General features: G+C 37.6%; 1 protein-coding gene across 1 annotated transcript in view; it reads left to right on the top strand.

Moving 5' to 3' along the window:
* Positions 1-17,813, top strand: part of LOC134528839 (uncharacterized) — a 48,145-nt gene extending 30,332 nt beyond the window's left edge. Inside the window, exon 2 of the mRNA XM_063362506.1 lies at positions 16,839-17,813. The gene's annotated coding sequence lies outside the window, so the exon portion shown is untranslated. The remainder of the gene's footprint in view (positions 1-16,838) is intronic.
* Positions 17,814-18,387: the final 574 nt, after the last annotated feature.

Raw genomic sequence — 18,387 nt, 5'->3', positions numbered from 1 at the left:
ACAGAAGAAAGGTTTGTTCTTCTGTGTACTGTCCCAATGCACGCAGGATCAAACATTCACCATTCGTACCCATGCAAAACGACATTCTTTTGAGTAAAGGGATATCCTTTTTACAAATTTCAGCAGAAGCTGCTGTAACAACCACACACGGCAAATGCTACTCCATATTACCCAACCACGTTGATGTGCCAGAAACACACAAGCAGTACAACCCCTTAATGTCGAAACATTTCCTTTGTAATGGAGACACAACAATACAGTGCAATGTGAATGACAAGATAATATTTTTGGAATACTACCATGAAAATGACAGATCACCTTCAATGTGCAATCTTCAGGACATTCCTTCAACTTTAAAATTACAAAATAAAACCTTCAAATTGAAAGCAGTTGTGGAATTCATTCCCCCTCCAACAGAACTATTCATAGGCCACTACAGAGTCCATTGCAAAGGGTTAAATGATGTATGGGAATGCTATGACGATTTGAAAAATGCGAAGTTCATGTCAGCCAACAATGTTTTTCCACAAATTTTTGTTTATATTGGATTTTAAGTTAGTTTTTTAGGAATAGAAGCTTTACTAATTATGTATATATATTTTTAAGAATTTTTCTTCATGTCATGAGAATATCAAGCAGGATGAGACATGCCACTTTGGAAACATTCTGTGTACGCCATTTAAATATGTCGAAACATTTCATGAATTGTTATTTCCTACATACTAACCCCTAATTTGTAAATTATAATCAGGTTATATCGAGGTATTTAATCACAGGCATGTTATGTTCCATGTTCATGTACTATGTTTCTGTAATAAAATTAATGTTTTTCTCAGAACAGTAGCCCTAATAAACTTTACTTTATGTCATATTTTGTATTTAAAGTATATACATGTATATATGAATTATTTTGAATTTATAATGGTTATGTTAAATGTATTTGTGTATGTTATTTTTATTTTATATGTCGCATGAATTTTTATCACGAAATGAGTAACTGCTTGTTTCCAATATATGTGACATGTATAACAGCAGGTGATAGAGAAGACGGGAAAAATTATATTTTGTAGAATGAGCTGTGGTGAGACATTGTTGACTTTCCAAATGTGTGCAGTGTTGCAAAGATTTTATTTAAATTTTATTTAAGCAAATAGGAAAAGTATGTCCCGGAGCAACATGAATAGTGAAGATTATTGAAATCAGCTGGTGGTCGTGTTGGAATTGCAAAAATGGCCACTAAATTGCATATATCAGCATCATATATTAACCTAATCGTGGGCAAATATTAATTAATTTCACGCATATATTAATGCTGTATATACATATATAGCGTAAATTTTGCATAATTTCACGAACTATTGTACGATTATCAGATATATTTTAAAAAAACCTAATTGCCCATTTTTAAAGAAAACAAACAAAAAGAAACATCAAATTATCACTTAATCACCCTGAAAAGCCACAAAAGATACAACAAATCCAAAAATAAGCCACAAATTCATTCAAACAATATTAACAGTATGTTTTTGAAACCTCAAAGCCACCTGTCCATCAGTAATTTTGTTATTATTTCACTTTACAGAATTTCTAAACAAATAAAGTTTTTGTAATTAACATCTGCGTATTAAATTTGAAGGGTTTAAGTGTTTTGGTTAATTAATTATACATGTGTATGATTATAGAGAATGTTATGTTAAAATGGTTTATTTATAATGAGTGTATTTTGACTGGGCCTTGCGATTAATTTTAAAGGGAAAAAAATGTTTTGGTTACGAAATTAGGCTAAGGTATGCTTTTAGAGAAACTTGCGTTAAAATGCACGATTATTTAAGTTGCATTTATAATGAACATCTGCATTTGAAATTTGAATAGCGTAAGTCGTTTAGTTACGAAATGAAGCATGTTGTTTTAAAACGGATGATTTGTGCACATATGTATGTTGTTCAGCCAATAAATATGAATTTATAAGGACGTAAGATCTTTGCTTTCGAAATCAGTCATAGGCATGATTATAAAGCGATATAATAACAGAAGGGTAACTGTGTAAGCATACTGGTAACAAATGAAAAAGGGTTTTTTGGCGTCTGAACGCTTTTTTCGGGAAATGTGGCTTCTTTTTGAATTTTTTTTGAGGAAATAATGAGTATCGTGGCTTCTTTTTGACTCTTATTTATAAAAAGGGACAAAAAGGAAAATTTTTACGGAAATTATACAATTGTGTGCCATTTTGCGGTCAAATAACGTTCGCGAAAGATCTGATGTTCATTAAAAATCTCTAGGACCTCAATACTCTTAAAAAACAAAATGTATTTATGTGAAGTTATATTACACAATTGTATTTTAATAAAAACATTTTTAATTATGATATCGAAACTGTGGTGTCCTCTGTGAAGTTGTATAGATATAAACTATAAATATTAAAGTTAATTCTGTGACCTAATGTGGGACAATTTATTTTATTTTAAATAGAATTTATTTTTAATTTCGTTCCCGGAACTATGCTGTTCTATAGTAGCATATAATAGTTCCTAAAGCGCCAGGGCCAGGGTGAGGTGCTGAGGTGCCGACCGCCATCTTGGATTCTGATGTCACGTCGGCCATCATGGATGACCTTAACCTTTGACCTAGACTTTGACCTTTTGACCTTCAAAATTGGCCAAAATCAGCCAAAGATTTTATTTTCAGAAAAAAATCCCGTCAAATAACCCAAAAAATCTGAATAAAAAAATTCACTATTTCGAGGGAAAATTACCAGTTATGTGGGAAAATGTCCCGATTTAGTTCTCAAAAATGCCAGCAACTAAAATAATTCACTTTGAGGCTTACAATCCACACAAGCATCCGATTAGCCACAGACGTCATCGTGGATTATGACATCACTGTTGCAATTTCCGTTACGGCCGCCATCTTAGAAATCCGTTTTTTATATTAGAAAACGGGGAAAAAATTTAAAATTTACATAAAAAAATAAATAATCATATTGAATAAAAATTTTGTTTAAAAACGCACTTACGTCATGGAGCTCGGAGTCCTTGGTTCGAACATGACGAGGTCAAAAAAAGATGGCGAAAGGTCGTTCCTCCACAGAGGCTACTGGCAGACTGACCTCCCTCCACTAATGCCAATACATATATCTAGGGATAGGAAAAATTCGCGGGTTCAATGACCTGCAGGATGAACTCCATAGTTCTACGTACACTCGGTCAAATGCCACACACCCATTGGCTGCCGTCTTGTGAGACGTCCCAACGTAGCAGCCTGTGATTCGATAAAGCTTTGGTCGGGCGTTTCTAATTGGCCCAGAGTCATCCAGGTGAGTTGTGAGCCAGTAGCAGATGCAGCACTGAGGTGTAACTATTTGTATTTTAGCCTGTCGCGAAATGAACCCGCGAATTTTTCCTATCCCTACATATATCGTCATCTAATATGACGTCATGACCGCCATCTATTTTCGTCTGCTGGAGGAAGCCATCTTGTTTCGTCTGTATAAGTGTGCCACCACAATGTAAGTTTATTTATGACTATTAGAGTACAGTAATTATTTATTATTACTGCGATACCCACCATTTTGAAATTTGGGCACCATCTTGTATATCCGTAATTATTTAGCTAAAAATTTTTGGAAAATTCCAAAAATAAAAAAAAATCTGCAATTAATATACCGATCGATGCTATCGATTCCTGTCCTTGGTTCGAACCCTGGATGATGCAAATGTTTTAGTTTTATGTAAAAAAATTATTAATTACATTTAATCCTGAAATAAACTTAGTTTCCTAGCCTACCAACCACCTATAAGCCATTATGACCGCCATTTTGGAAATTTATATTTATTGCCCTGGAAACTCGGGAAAAATTTTAAAAATCATGGATACATTAACAAATTAATTAACTTATACTAGTGGTAGATTTACATCCTTGGTTCGATACTCGGTCACGGAAAAGAGTTACTAAACATAAAATAAATTTCACATTCAGTTTCGTATTACACATATGTTTCATTTTAATTTTTTTAAGGTTTATTAATTAGCATCTACACGAAAAACGACTCGATACAAAATACTTGCTGATAAAAATTAAAATGTTGTTGAAATAACATCCAGACCAGGTATAAAGTTGGTCGTATATACCAGACATCTCTAAACCACAAAGCTAAACGAGTCCTGATACATCCTTAGAATTACACAATAGGAAGCACAGGCAACACAATTTGGAAGCACAGGCAGCACAATTTGGAAGCACAGGCAGCACAATAAGAAGCACAAGCAGCACAATAGGAAGCATATTAATCGTAAGAACAATCAGCGAAAAGGAAGCACAATATTAAAAACTCAATGGAAAAAAAGGAAGCTTAATAACGAGAACTAAGTATTAGTTTGAAATCAGATTACAAGAAATAAGACCTAAGATTTTTAAATTTAAATTATTTATTTCTCAATTTTATTGACATACAAGTTAAACAAGACGTGATTATTCTATGTAGCCAGTCACCCTCAGTTATTTAAGTATGGAGGCTACTTTGTCATATATGTTATTATTGAGATCACTATTGTCATCATAAACCTAATCTGAATTATTTATTTTATCACGATGTTTCCAGCGTTTCGGAATCACAACTTCACCAAAGCTTTCGAACTTGCTAGCTTTAGGTGCTTTATCACAGTCTTTAATTTGGTCACCAGCCACAGAGTCACTGACGCCATCATAGTAGAAGTCAGCATCTTTACAAAGATTATTGTTAGATTTCGAAATTGTTGACGTCGAAGCTTCTTCGTCGAATTCAAGCTTCCTTTTTAAGTAGTCATCATTGTTCCAAAGTATGGTGGACGTACTTTATATGGGCTTGAATGTATTTTCATTTTTCATATTAACGATTCTTCCATTGTTTTCATACTTCCACAAGTCATCTTCATCCTTCAATTTAAGCTCTTTGCCGAGATCGGAAGAGTCGTGATCATAATCTCGTTCAAGACAAGTAAAAGTGTTGACATAATACAGATTACTCTCCTTTAGATTAGTAGATCCATCGTTGTCCTTTAGCTTGTAAGCAGGCATGACGCTACAAGTTCTTTCATGTCTTGTTAAGCTCTCTCTTCGCGTAAACGACTTGCTACATCAAACACAAATTTTCATATTCCGTAGAGTATTTTTAGCACAGTTATTCTTCTCGTGTTGTCTACCATTCTTTCTCACGATAAATTCATTGCTGCAAAACATACACCTGTATCCTTTCGCTACAAAATCAGACAACGAATCACGATACATGTTAGCTTTCTACGTTTAATGACAGATGCAGATTGAGAGTTTTCAATTGCTACAGTTACTTAAATAGAATATTTTTAATACTTCATCAGCGAGATGTAGGTTCTCTCATGCAAAGGAACTTGTTGTAAGTAGTTCTGATTTATGTCAACGGATGACGTTACGTGTTTTGGTAGGTAAAAAAATTATTTATTTCGTTTATGTGGGATGCGGGATGCGCACTATCGATCGCTTGACACCAAGACGAAGGAAGTTCATCCTTCATGTTAGTACTTTTCAGCAGTCTCAAGGCTCATCATTCGACTGAGTAATAGGTGTTATTTGTTTTAAAATCCACCAGATTAAAAAAAACTCATTTTATCGATAATTTAGTAGCAGAAATTCATTATTTAAAAACAACTCTAAATAAATTGCATGATTCATTAAGTAAAAATTAATTTCCGGGTACAGATTAATTTATTAGATATTCCAGAAGCACTCGGAGAACATCAGCAGAAGTCTCTAAATGAAAAACCAGGATTACCCTACATGGAGAAAACCTTCAAAGTAGAGACAGGAATAACCAGGAGCAACCGGAGAAAACCAACACACTTTTACCAGATATGAATAAATCACATAAAAAAGAATTTAAAAAAAATAACAAAAAATATTGAAAATAAAATAATTTATTCAAAAAATTCAAAACAAATTCTGACTTGTGCAAGAACTCTATTTTTGTTCATGAAAAGAGAATTTACCAATTTCGTAACTGTTTTCTGGTAAATTAATCTGAACTTTACTAAAATGAAACCGTAGTTACAATGCTGTTGTAATTCTGAACAGGTGTATAGGAAAATTATTTCTAAAATTAAAAAAAATTAGCGATCATCACTTAAATTCGTAACTTAGGCATTAGAACAATATTAAATATTTTTTTGTCATTTTGACCCCCTGAACACATGAACTAAATATACTACAGTCTAACGTGGTTGCACTTTAATGGAGAAAACTTTCTCCTAGACTCCGTAAACCGAGGGCAAATAATCTACCAAACAAGTAAAATTCACGGCTGAGAATCAAGGTAAAGTCGAATCTAAATTTCCTAACTTCTGCGACTAATGGTTTGGGATGTATATAATGACTGTATGAGTCCGACAGTCGGTTAAACGTTTGAATTAATACACATAAATTGTTATTTAAAAAAATCCAAGGGAGTTTTGACACAAGGTAAGTACTTATAGCTGGCAACACTGATATATTACCTTTAAATCAATATTCAAAGTTACAACAGTTGCCCCTAATCAATATTTTCTTTCATATACAGTAATTACATTAGATAGTTTTGGGTCGCATTTTTATTACAACAAAATCGGCCATAAAACTTGCAATTTTGGAACACTAACTACCATATTTCGGCAGTAACCAGCACTAACATAGCACTAACAAATGCATTTATTGAAATTATCATATTGAGCTTTTTCCTATGTTTCCGGGCCAGCTTGACGTCAAGCCAACCCGGATCACTAAATCGGCCATAAAAGTTGCAATTTTGGAGCACTAACGACCACATTTTTGCACTAACCAGCACTAACGTAGCACTAACGAATGCATTCATTGAATTTTCCGTATTGTGCTTTTTCCTATGTTTCCGGGCCAGCTTGACGTCAAGCCAGCCCGGATCACTAAATCGGCCATAAAAGTTGCAATTTTGGAGCACTAACAACCAAATTTCGGCACTTACCAGCACTAACGTAGCACTAACGAATGCATTCATTGAATTTTTCATATTGTGCTTTTTCCTATGTTTCCGGGCCAGCTTGACGTCAAGCCAGCCCGGATCACTAAATCGGCCATAAAAGTTGCAATTTTGGAGCACTAACGACCACATTTTGGCACTAACCAGCACTAACGTAGCACTAACGAATGCATTCATTGAATTTTTCATATTGTGCTTTTTCCTATGTTTCCGGGCCAGCTTGACGTCAAGTCAGCCCGGATCACTAAATCGGCCATTAAAGTTGCAATTTTGGAGCACTAACGACCAAATTTCGGCACTAACCAGCACTAACGTAGCACTAACGAATGCATTTATTAAATTTTTCATATTGTGCTTTGTCCTATGTTTCCGGGCCAGCTTGACGTCAAGCCAGCCCGGATCACTAAATCGGCCATAAAAGTTGCAATTTTGGAGCACTAACGACCACATTTTGGCACTAACCAGCACTAACGTAGCACTAACGAATGCATTCATTGAATTTTTCATATTGTGCTTTTTCCTATGTTTCCGGGCCAGCTTGACGTCAAGCCAGCCCGGATCACTAATTCGGCCATAAAAGTTGCAATTTTGGAGCACTAACGACCACATTTTGGCACTAACCAGCACTAACGTAGCACTAACGAATGCATTCATTGAATTTTCCGTATTGTGCTTTTCCTATGTTTCCGGGCCAGCTTGACGTCAAGCCAGCCCGGATCACTAAATCGGCCATAAAAGTTGCAATTTTGGAGCACTAACGACCAAATTTCGGCACTAACCAGCACTAACGTAGCACTAACGAATTTTGAAAAAAAATTATTCCCGACGAAATGTGACCGGGCCCACTTGACGGACATCTACCAGTTGCCGGGGACCCCCGCGGGGGGAGGGGGTGGGTTAGCAGGGGGGAGCAGGGGGGAGCAGGAGCTAGTTATCGCACGCGCGCACAGACTACACACAGCACCCGGTGCCGTATCTGCCTGTTGACCGCCGCATCACTGGCCGCTGTTCCTTTAGCGCTTCGCTTGCGCTGCTCACAATTACTTTCCCAGTGCACGACAACTGGTCTAGCTGTACTGTTTCTTGTAGTTTGTTCTATAAACAAGTCTCTGATTTTGTTCGGTCAACCGAACGGAGAATCGGGAACCACTTAAATATTTTTGTTAAACAAGAAAATATACTTTAAACTATATATATATTTTGAAATTGAAACAACTAATTGTATCTCTATTATAATCTCTATTAGAGATTTTTTAAAATCAAATTGACTTTTGTTAAGAAAAAAAATTATCTCTAAGTGCACGGTTTTATTTAGTTTATGTGGGATATTTAAATTTTCTGCTCATATCTAAATCTTCTGGCTTAAAAGAGTGAAATACAGCGTTTTTTTAAAAGTGAGCCTAAATGTCAAGAAGTAGCTTGTCAACATGTAGAATCTACTCTGAGTGATGTGCTGTGTAGCTAAGGTTAGGTTTTAATGAACAGTTCCCTAATCTTACCTACTTACACTTATTTGTGTGCTATATTTTATCGGACTATTTCGTAAGAGTGTCACAAGGAAGCAAAATGTGACGAACATCTGTCATTTTCATTATCAAATGACAGTATCGTGATGATCAAAGGACATCCCTGATGAAAGAATTTGTGTTTGTTGAGGTTGTTGTACATATATTTTTCACAACAGGTCTTGGGAAAAGGCAGGTGGATTCGGCAACAGCAACACACCATTACCGATGACAAAAAATATTTTTTACTATACAAAGCGTTACAACACAAAATATTTTTTACAACCTAAACTAATAATATTTTGTTATTAGCGACTGGTGCCTCTCCCCAAGGTAGCGAGAGAATGAGAAGGGATGTTTTTAATACCTGGTACATCCCAGTAACATGTTACCAATCATAAAACAAAACCAAAAAAATTTAATTAATGAGTACGTTAGCCTTTCAGTTTACTAAGAAACAAATTACCCCCACAAGAAAATTGCAAACAATGTGCAAAGTTACGAAACACTTGAGATGTTTTTGCTTTAAAAAACTAAAAAAACTCAGTGAACGACATGATTATTAAGTTTAATTTAACTTAACTGAGAATAACTGTGGGGAAAAACAAAACATGTGTCGTCATATATGAGTCATAGATAGGGTTCTGCTGTGTGCTGCAAAAACGGTAAACATTCAGAGCAACCATAGACTGAGTAGAGGGTTGAGTGAACTCTCTTCTTGCCAACATAACCAAATAACTCAGGGGCACCAACCGAACAGGTCGAGAGCTTACAGAAAAAGCCTCGTCTACGACTCGATTGGGCCAAGTTTATAATAAAATAGTGAAGAATATGCTGGAAGGATCTAGTTACTTCTCCGATGTTCCGAATTCTGAAGAGGTTTAGGGGCAACAGGAGGGAAGGGCGAGGATTTGTAGGGTATACGCATATCGTATAGGTATATCGTGTAGGTATATGGGTATATCGTATATACTCGGGTTCTGAGAAGATTTAACCACAATGCCGACCGACTAGAAACAGCATTGAGAAAGAGAGAGAGAGAGAGAGAGAGAGAAAGAAAGTGGGGTGGGGGAATCACTTACATAATGGAGGTTTGGAGGCCTAAGTAAGGTAGGTTTTTTTCCTTCTGTAATGGCCAGTAGAGTTTTTAAAAGTTAAATGTGTATTGCTTGTTGTAATGATAGAGTTTTTCCATGGGTTTTTTCTTGTGTGATTCACCTGTTAAGTAGATAGTTTTTTTGTGGGTGGAAGATGTTCTACACCAAGTTCACTTTCTTCAAATACAATGGACATACATTTCTAATTGTAAATTGATGTACGTTTATATAATTTATACTTACATATTTATTCTTTACATTATACTGTATGTTTTTTATTACAACAGTTTATACAATCACTGGCACAGATTTATTTATATTTAATTACCCCGTATTATTATTTTTAACTCTCACATTTAAGAGTTATTTTCACTTACCTTAGTGTTATAGCCAGCATTTCTACTGGTTGAATACAGTTTCTCATTTTTGTATTTCTGCGCTGAATGGTATCTTTTAACCGACCATGTAGTTCGTCAAAGGAAGTGATTGACATCCTGAAATAGTTGAAGAATTTCTTGTCATCTTTCCTCAACTCTTCGAACAATTTGTAGAATGCGCCAACCTCATTTCTTCGTTCATTAATTGGATGAACCCAAAATAGTCGAAATTTTCTTCGTCTTCTCATTCGACGACGGAATAACAACAATGCTAGGAGCTGCTCTTGGTTCATTTCAGACTACACAACTTAACTGAAATTAGTTCCAGAACTACAACTGCTGGTACCGACGTATTTTTTTCCGTCCATTGCCGGCGGTGAAATATCCGACCATTAGCGACGGTAAAATATCCGACCATAAGCGACGGTAGGGTGTCCGCTCGGATAAATCCGCTGTGTGTGCAACAGGCCTTAGGTTCGCATGCGCCGACCGGAGGAGGGGAGGCGAGGAGCAAGCCAGCACACACAAGGAGGGGAGGCGAGGAGCAAGCCAGCACACACAAGGAGGGGAGGCGAGTTTTTTTTTTTTCCTAACCTAAGTTAAAACTAAGTGTGTAAGGGAGGGGTCTAGGTAGGGAAGACTCTAAGTGCGTCTCAGGGCAAGCCCTATACGCTCTAAACATGCGGGTTTTTAACCATGCAGAAAAGGTCACGTGCATCATGTGCTAGGAGGGGATTGGCCAGCCATGGCAGACGTTTTCGCCATGACTAACTCCCCTCACTCTTAATTCTAGACTAAAACTAGATAAGTTGGGCCCAGGTAAAACCTCCATAGACAGAGGGAAAACCCTGGGCACATACATGCGGGATGCAAAGGTCATGCATTATTACAAGCAGGTGGATTACAGGAATAGAAGGATGGTCCTGGAAGAAGAGTGGGGCGTGGTAGAAGTTCTACTATGCAAGGGGTGGGGCACTTGGACTTTTAGTCCGCATTGGTTTGGTCAGGTCTGGTCTTTTTGGGGCGGCTTATGCCGTTTCCCGTCGTGCTGCCAGTTAGCACTCATTGTGGCTGAGTAATATGATCGTGTAAGTGGGGCGGTCGCGAACTGTGGCGTCGGACTAGACACCAGAGTGGTGACAGAGCTTCAGGTCGACCTGTCGCCAGTAAAAGGCTGTCGGTCAGTTAGAGAAATTGCCACCATCTGTCATTGAAAAGTCCTAGCTGCAGTACTACGCTGTGTGAGCTGCGGTCGCGAGCAGGGCATCGAGCCAGACTCCAGAATGGTGACATAGCTTCAGGTCGACCTGTCGCCAGTAAAAGGCTGTCGGTCAGTTAGAGAAATTGCCACCTTCTGTCATTGAATTTGTTTTGGCGGTGCGCGGGCCATCAGCTCCTTCCCCTCCAAGTCACTTCCCCTCCAAGTCACTTCCCCTCCAAGTCACTTCTCCTCTCCAGCAATCTCGCGCGGAGGCACACGTTACCATTTTCCCGTCAAGACACACGAGAGAAAAAGAAATAGTTCTAGTACACGTCTACAGTTTCGTATCTATTATTAAGGTAGCCATATTGAAATATTAAACTATAAAAGTAGCTAACTACAATTACAACATACTAAATAACAATATAAAATAAGCCAAACTTAAAAGTTCTACGTTCTTTTAGACCGTTTTAGGTATTACTAACTTAACAGTCATTTCCTTTAGGCATGTTTCAAGAATAATGGCCGATTACAAAAATCAAATTATGAATTTAACATTTCAAATGAAAAAAAAAACTAAAATAATTAAATGGGCCAAAAAATAGGAATCAAACCAGAAGTAAAAGAATATAGATAGCAACGTAAATAAACGAAAAATAAATTTCAGAACAAACACGAAACCAGGGGTTTTACTATGTATATTTTCAATGAAAAAAAGATAAAAGTAAAAATCCACATAAACAAACATACTTTATCTTGTTGAAGTTCTGCCATCCTTTAAAGATTTTGGACTTGGGTCATTTTCCTTCTGTTTAAGTTTTAATATGCAGGTTAGGCCCCATCTGGGCAAGCAAGTGTAACCTCCGCGGTGGACCGTTATTAACCAGTGAACTCGCTCGGCTAGTTGTTACTCGCCAGGCCCCCGACTTGTTCACCTCTTGGGCCTCGCCGGTACTTTGCAACTCAGCACGGGATCCCTCCGTGGTGGACCCTTATTAACCAGTGAACTCGCTCGGCTAGTTGTTACTCGCCAGGCCCCCGACTTGTTCACCTCTTGGGCCTCGCCGGTACTTTGCAACTCAGCACGCGATCCCCTCAGCAGCGAGTGTACTCGCTCTGAGAGTGTTTACTCGCACGACGAGTGTCGGTCCATTTAAGAGTGTCGTATCTGTTCCTTGCAAGTACCTCCGGAGCCGCATACCTCCGTAGAACTTCCCTTTCGTTGTCTATCTGTTGGCACTCGCTCTGCGAGTTGCGACTCGTTCACCGTCCAGGTAGTTCGTCCCACAGACGCCCACTACCGACGGCAGTAGCGTGGGGCAGCTCGCTTGCTGATACGTCCAGTCGTTTTCCGAACGCTGTTCCCATCTCGGCTTTGAATTGTGACCGTTAGTAAGGTCGCGATACAATGGCTAGTAGTTAGGATTATTTAGTTTTTAATTTCTCTTGCGTGCTGCACCTATAAATAATCTTAGCTAGTAAAATGTTGTACTCTGGTACATTTTGGGTGGCCATAAAGCCAGTTTCAGTTGTAGGGGAGAGGCGGGCAAAATGGCCAAGCTAAGGTTCGCTCATTTTTAAAATGACTTGCAACCGTTGTAAAGTCATATTAATTAGTCGTTACTCTAATTCAACTATTCTAATACATAATATAATTTTAAAACACCTTAGAAATAAGTACCTGAAAAAAATTACCCAAATAACCACTTTGCCCAACATGTTCGGGGAAAATTGGCCACTTATATTCAAAGTCGAATATAAGGTAATAAAATGGTTTAAACTTAGAAAATAGTGTATTTTAATTAAAGAAACGTTACTGAGATTAACAACACTTGTCAAAATAACTTGGAAAAAAAATGAAGTCTCTCTCTAAGATGCTATGGAAGAAGATAAAAATTTCAAATGATAATAAGGCAGCCTAAATAAAAATAAATTACAAAATTACAAACAAGTTATGAAAGTTATAAAACTTAAAAAAGAGCTATTCTTTAAATAAAAATTAGCTACTTTTAATGAAAGAAAGGCTGTTTTCTTCAATTCCAGCACCAATTTTGTGGGCTAAAAAAAAAAAAATTTAAAACTGGATCCATCGTTCTTGTGACCTTGAAGCTGGAAATCTACGTCTTCTGGTTCATCATCGTCATCATCTTCAAGTAACACTATTCTTGGGTTAGTTTTCCTGTACTTACTGATTTTCTTTCCATTCTTGTTTCCCTTTTTTCTCATCTGCTACTTTACTTTTTCAGCCTATTTATTTTCTCTTTTGCTTCTCTTTCATCTTTTGCAGCTTCAATTATATTTGTATATTATTTGTATATGGACTTGATGTCCATATCTCCAGTATCTCCACGGAGCCTTTCTTTCGGCCGTTGCTTTTGGGTTCTTTTGCTGCTGTTAGGCCTACACGAGGCACAGTAACAGTGTCCCTATGGTTTCACTTAAAAAGAAGTTCCCGGTTTTAATTGTGGGGAGGGGGGGGGGGGTTGCACGGGATGAGCTGGCTGCACAAGTATAGCTGCTGATGGTGCAACATAGAGGGAGGGGAAAGGCTTTCATCACTTCAGCAGCAATAAAATCTTTTTTGAAGATGTCTGTGCCAAGTAGCTCACTGTATTTTACAATGTGAATAGTACCTTAATTGATCATGAATTGTTATTATTATTCATATTGTCACGTAATCTTCAAATTATAATAAAACATATTTTCAATTTTTTTTTAAATCGGGAGTGGTGATAATAGGTTTACAGAAAAAATAAATTGACACCATTACACATCAGTTGTTCTTCCTTAACAACCCAATGAAACTATCCTATCGCCAATGGGGGATTTTGTAATCAAGACATACCACTTTCAAAACAATTTCCGTGAGAATGGTAAGTGACTTGGTCTAATAGAAAGAAATACACAAACTGAGTACTTATGTTACATCAGGATGAGACCGTCATATTAGATGATGTCAAAGTCATCATATTGTTTTCGTCTACTGGAGACCGCCCGCCATCTTGGATGAACTGAACTCTAGCGTGTAAAAATTACACTAACATGATGGTGGCACACTATTAGTAGCTGAAAACAAGATGGTGGCATCCAGCAGACGAAAACAATATGGCGGACATGACGCCATACCAGTTGACGATATAAACCTTGGTACTGGTGGAGGGAGGTCAGTCTGTAGGTGGCTTCTGTGTAGGAAGGATCTGTTGTTTTTTATTTTTTGGCTCTTACCGGTTTCGAACCAAGGACGCTAATCGATATAATCAATCAGTATTCTGATAAGTTAATTTTTTGATGAATTTTGAACATTTTTTCATTAAAATCGGATAATAAATAAAGATTTTCAAGATGGAATCCGTAACGATAATTGGTACAGTGGTGACAATTCAATATGTCGAGTGTGGTGTAAGACATTTTTATTACTTTTTATTGAGAATTTTTTTTAATATATTAATAAATTACTGGTTTACTCTCGCCGGAAATCGAACAGAGGACAGAAAACAATTAAGTAACTAAACATTTGAAGTAGGTAATTTTTTTAAATATTTTTTGGAATTTTTCCGGAATTTCTAGCATTGAAAATACGGATTTCCAAGATGGCAGCTGTAACGAAACATGGAACATTAATAGGATACAATATGGCGGTGAAGCGTCATGATCGCCGCTTCATTTGAAAACCCGCGCGTCTGCGCGGGCGTCGGCAGGTCGCCCCCTCCTTCCTTCCTCCTCCTTGTGTGTGCTGGCTTGCTCCTCGCCTCCCCTCCTTGTGTGTGCTGGCTTGCTCCTCGCCTCCCCTCCTTGTGTGTGCTGGCTTGCTCCTCGCCTCCCCTCCTTGTGTGTGCTGGCTTGCTCCTCGCCTCCCCTCCTCCGGTCGGCGCATGCGAACCTAAGGCCTGTTGCACACACAGCGGATTTATCCGAGCGGACACCCTACCGTCGCTTATGGTCGGATATTTTACCGTCGCTAATGGTCGGATATTTCACCGCCGGCAATGGACGGAAAAAAATACGTCGGTACCAGCAGTTGTAGTTCTGGAACTAATTTCAGTTAAGTTGTGTAGTCTGAAATGAACCAAGAGCAGCTCCTAGCATTGTTGTTATTCCGTCGTCGAATGAGAAGACGAAGAAAATTTCGACTATTTTGGGTTCATCCAATTAATGAACGAAGAAATGAGGTTGGCGCATTCTACAAATTGTTCGAAGAGTTGAGGAAAGATGACAAGAAATTCTTCAACTATTTCAGGATGTCAATCACTTCCTTTGACGAACTACATGGTCGGTTAAAAGATACCATTCAGCGCAGAAATACAAAAATGAGAAACTGTATTCAACCAGTAGAAATGCTGGCTATAACACTAAGGTAAGTGAAAATAACTCTTAAATGTGAGAGTTAAAAATAATAATACGGGGTAATTAAATATAAATAAATCTGTGCCAGTGATTGTATAAACTGTTGTAATAAAAAACATACAGTATAATGTAAAGAATAAATATGTAAGTATAAATTATATAAACGTACATCAATTTACAATTAGAAATGTATGTCCATTGTATTTGAAGAAAGTGAACTTGGTGTAGAACATCTTCCACAATCTTCATCGCCAACGAACTCGGCAAAATGTTCAGCTGCTGAGGCTTGTGGTTTGTGCTGTTGTGATGGGTAGGGAGCCAGATCTGTGATAGTTCGAGATGTTTGTCTCAGCTGGCATGGTGGTTTAGGTGGTTCGTCTTGTCGGGGAATTAATGATGGAACGTAAGGTGGGACTTGTGGAGGATGGGAATATTGTGGGTTCATAGAAAAATGTGGCTGAGTTGGCTGTGGAAATGTCTGAGGTTGGGGATCATAGTGTGGTGGGCGGATATGATGCTGCTGATGAGAAAAGCGTTGCGTAGAGCATCCCTGATAGTAAGGCGTGGCAAAGTTTTGATTTTTAATATTGGAAATCAGGCGAAGAACCTCCACTTGGAATTGAAGCCACTCATTGTTATTGAAAGTTTGTGTGTGGTGAAGTAGACTATTAAAGAAGGACATTTGGTGGTCAGGTTGTTCTTTTTTCTCTAAAATCTTCAAAATTTTCAAATCTACTTCATCCATCTTTTTTTGTTTGTTTTTTTTCCGTGGTTGACAAGGAGGAGCGGATTCTGATGTTGCTGTAATTCCGCATTCTTGTTCAGTGCTTTCAGTTTGCAACGTACCGTCGTTGTCATCATTGTTCTGTTCTTCAATAAAACTCTCTGCTGTGTCTGCATTAGTGTATATTTTCTTCAGGAACTGAAGTTCGTCATTAAATACGTATTTTATTTTTTTGGTAGCTCCGGAACCAGTGATTTTGTTTTCTTTAATATTCTTCTCGGCCTTGGCAAAAGCGTCACGTAGATGTTTCCAACGCTTCATCACTTCCTTTCCTGGGGAAAAAGCAAAAATAAAATAAATTACTTTCTCTGTTGTACAGAATAGTTTGGTACCTAGCAAAATTTGAGTGACATTTGTTTGCGCATGTGCAGAAACTACTAATGTTTCTATTAGGTTAGAATTCATGAACGAATTCCAGGCTTTTTTACTTTCGGAAGTGATAAAGAAAAAACACTCTAATTTATTTATAGTAAATGTATGTCTTGTTAAACAATATAAACTATGCTTTTGTGATGATTTTTTGTACGTTTTTCAGGTATCTAGCAAGTGGATGTACTTTCACCGATCTTCATTATTCCTTCAGAGTAGGAATCTCAACAGCAAGAGTGTTAGTTAGAGATGTTTGTCAAGCAGTGTGGAGGGACATGAAAAGTGAGTGCATACCATCCCCTACAAAACAAATGTGGGAATCAGTAGCAGACGGTTTCGAACAAATAGCAAACTTTCCTCATTGTATTGGGGCAGTCGATGGAAAACACGTCCGCATCGTGAGTCCAATAGAAAGTGGATCTATGTATTTTAACTATAAAGACTATAATTCAATTGTGTTGATGGGCATTGCAGATAGTAAGTACCGATTTATTTTTGTGCATGTTGGTAGTTATGGTAAGGACTGTGACTCGTCAATTTTCAAACAGACTCAGCTGTGGAAATCAATACAAAGCAGTTCAAAAATGTTACCTGATGAGAAGTGCCTACCAGGTACAGGAAGTCCGAAAGTGCCATATTTTTTTGTTGGAGATGCAGCATTTGCACTACACAAACACCTGTTAAGGCCATATGCTGGGAAACATTTAACAGAGGAAAAGAGAATCTTTAACTATCGATTATGTCGAGCAAGAAGGTACATAGAGTGTGCTTTTGGTATTCTCAGCAACAAATGGAGAATATTCCATCGACCTTTAAATGTTCAACCACAATTAGCTAATGATATTGTTAAAGCCTGCATTGTTCTTCACAATTATGTTAGGGATAGAGATGGTTACATAGTTGAGGATGCAACCTCAATTGTAGGGATGGAAGAAATACCAGGAGAGAACACGATAAGAGGAGGCCTGATAGCTAACAATGTGAGAAACATTCTCTGTAAATATTTTGTTTCAAGTGTAGGAAGGATTTCCGAGCAGATGTCCAAAGTGTAAATTGTTTAAACATTTTTCTTGTCACACTGTGTTTAATTTGTGAAATTTTTGAATAATGTAATGTAATATTTTCAATAAAAAAGGTAAAATAATAACTTCACTTTTTTACAATTTAATATATTCCATTCCATTCCAAAATGATAGAATGGCACAAATTATTAGTGAATTGAATTATAGAAGGAATATGGACTTGACTTACCAAAATTGTTCCTTTCATTTTCTGGCATCTGGTCGAAATCACTTCGTAATTCCACACACACAGCATGCCAAGCGATTTTCGTGGCGTTTCGGTCCTTAAAAATGTCTAGAGTTTTATCCCATAGCACAGACTTTGCTTCCACTAATGAAATAAGGATTTCATTATCAATTTCGTCACACATTATAATAAAACACACGGGGAAGAGGATACGCGATGCGGAAACAGAAACAGTACGGTGCATGCAGGAGAGTTCAAATCATACTGCCCAAAACAAGAGCGGTATAATCCGCTGTGTGTGCAAACGTGCATTTGATCACGTAGGCCGCTACTTCGAAGCGACGGTAAAACTTCCGTCGGCTCCAGTGGCACCGGGCGGCTGCTCAGATAACGCCGACGTTAGACTTACCGATCGTTTTTTTTTTCCGTCGAATGTGCAAGCTCCAATGTACTACAGTGGGCTACTA

Source organism: Bacillus rossius, chromosome 2 (genome assembly GCF_032445375.1).
Source record: "Bacillus rossius redtenbacheri isolate Brsri chromosome 2, Brsri_v3, whole genome shotgun sequence".
Lineage (NCBI taxonomy): Eukaryota > Metazoa > Arthropoda > Insecta > Phasmatodea > Bacillidae > Bacillus > Bacillus rossius.
This window is presented reverse-complemented; position numbering and strand designations above follow the sequence as displayed.